This window comes from Populus nigra, chromosome 2 (genome assembly GCF_951802175.1).
Source record: "Populus nigra chromosome 2, ddPopNigr1.1, whole genome shotgun sequence".
Classification (NCBI taxonomy): Eukaryota; Viridiplantae; Streptophyta; class Magnoliopsida; order Malpighiales; family Salicaceae; genus Populus; species Populus nigra.
The window spans coordinates 20,583,995-20,586,494 of record NC_084853.1 but is presented as its reverse complement, the minus strand read 5'-3'; positions in this window follow the sequence as shown (position 1 = coordinate 20,586,494).

The following is a 2,500-nucleotide window of genomic DNA, read 5'->3' as shown; positions in this document are numbered from 1 at the left end:
AAATTCGTCAGGGGGCCACGCTGACGAAAACAGGGGCTGCGGAGTGGAAAATCGGCAGCGCAGATTTTTCGACGAACAGGGGCTGGACCGGCCGGGCCAGGCAGGAAAATTCGTCAGGGGGGCACGCTGACGAAAAGAGGGGCTGCCGCGTGGAAAATCGGCAGCGCAGATTTTTCGACGAACAGGGGCTGGACCGGCCGGGCCAGGCAGGAAAATTCGTCAGGGGGGCACGCTGACGAAAAGAGGGGCTGCCGCGTGGAAAATCGGCAGCGCAGATTTTTCGACGAACAAGGGCTGGACCGGCCGGGCCAGGCAGGAAAATTCGTCAGGGGGGCACGCTGACGAAAAGAGGGGCTGCCGCGTGGAAAATCGGCAGCGCAGATTTTTCGACGAACAGGGGCTGGACCGGCCGGGCCAGGCAGGAAAATTCGTCAGGGGGGCACGCTGACGAAAAGAGGGGCTGCCGCGTGGAAAATCGGCAGCGCAGATTTTTCGACGAACATTCGTCAGGGGGGCACGCTGACGAAAAGAGGGGCTGCCGCGTGGAAAATCGGCAGCGCAGATTTTTCGACGAACATTCGTCAGGGGGGCACGCTGAGGAAAACAGGGGCTGCCGCGTGGAAAATCGGCAGCGCAGATTTTTCGACGAACAGGGGCTGGATGCTGGACCGGCCGGGCCAGGCAGGAAAATTCGTCAGGGGGGCACGCTGACGAAAAGAGGGGCTGCCGCGTGGAAAATCGGCAGCGCAGATTTTTCGACGAACAGGGGCTGGACTGGCCGGGCCAGGCAGGAAAATTCGTCAGGGGGGCACGCTGACGAAAAGAGGGGCTGCCGCGTGGAAAATCGGCAGCGCAGATTTTTCGACGAACAGGGGCTGGACGCTGGACTGGGCCAGGCAGGAAAATTCGTCAGGGGGGCACGCTGACGAAAACAGGGGCTGCCGCGTGGAATGGCAGCCTACACGCAGATGCGAATTCGGCAGCGCACGATGGCTTGAGCAGGTCATGGGTTCGACTTGGCGCGATCTGAAACCTGGACGAGGGACTGTCGACGCTGGACGAGCCAGCGCGGTGGCCTGTCGTGCCCCGTTCAGGGGGGGCCTGCCGCGGAGACAGCCCTCGCGGGCTCGACAGCGCAGGCCAGCGTCCCCGACGTCGCTGGCCGCGGCAGGCGAGCTGCCGGGGTTCCCGCATTCCTACAAGAAAACGTCGTGCTTTCCACATGAAACCAATCCAGTAAAATCAGCCATATTTTTATGAGGCTGCCCACTGAATTTGGGGTCATTCCGGGCCGGTTCCTAGTTTTGCGGATTTACTCGATTTCTAATGGTAGGAAAATTAAAACAAATACTTCCCGACCTCGAAAAATTCTGGGAAAATTAATGAAGGTGGATTGGATTTTTGCCAACCTCTGTGCAAAATTTCAGCTCAAAATACCAAGAAATGAATTTTTTAGAGGGGGGGTGACAGCTGGGACCTAGTAGTGTCTCCCCCTGCCAGAGCTGCAATGACACTTATTGCTCTTTAGGGAGCCACCAGGCCGGCGCCCCTCAAAGACCACACGCGCGCGCGCGCCCGCCCGCGCTGGGCGCTGGGGCGCTGGGGCCTGAGGGCCTGGGGCCCTTGGGGGCCCTTGGGCGCTTGGGCGCGCGCGCGCGGCCCCCGCAGCCATGCCGCGCTGCGCGACGCGCGGACAGCCCCTGCTGGCTTGCTCTCTCGCCCGCGGGGGGGCTGCCTTCGGGCCCTGGCCCCCCGCGTTCTGGCCTGCCCCCTGCGTGGGAGAGGCTAGGCGCTGCAGGGGCCAGCCCGACGTCGCTGGCCGCGGCAGGCGACAGCCCGACATCGCTGGCCGCGGCAGGGGCCAGCCCGACGTCGCTGGCCGCGGCAGGCGACAGCCCCTGCTGGCTTGCTCTCTCGCCCGCGGGGGGGCTGCCTTCGGGCCCTGGCCCCCCGCGTTCTGGCCTGCCCCCCGCGTGGGAGAGGCTAGGCGCTGCAGGGGCCAGCCCGACGTCGCTGGCCGCGGCAGGCGACAGCCCCTGCTGGCTTGCTCTCTCGCCCGCGGGGGGGCTGCCTTCGGGCCCTGGCCCCCCGCGTTCTGGCCTGCCCCCCGCGTGGGAGAGGCTAGGCGCTGCAGGGGCCAGCCCGACGTCGCTGGCCGCGGCAGGCGAGCCGCCGGGGTTCCCGCATTCCTACAACAAAACGTCGTGCTTTCCACATGAAATCAATCCAGTAAAATCAGCCATATTTTTATGAGGCTGCCCACTGAATTTGGGGTCATTCCGAGCCGGTTCCTATTTTTTCCGATTTCCTCGATTTTTAATGGTAGGAAAATAAAAAACAATACTTCCCGACCTCGAAAAATTCTGGAAAAATTAATAAAGTTGGATTGGATTTTTGCCAACCTCTGTGCAAAATTTCAGCTCAAAATACCAAGAAATGAATTTTTTAGAGGGGGGGTGACAGCTGGGACCTAGTAGTGTCTCCCCCTGCCAGAGCTTCA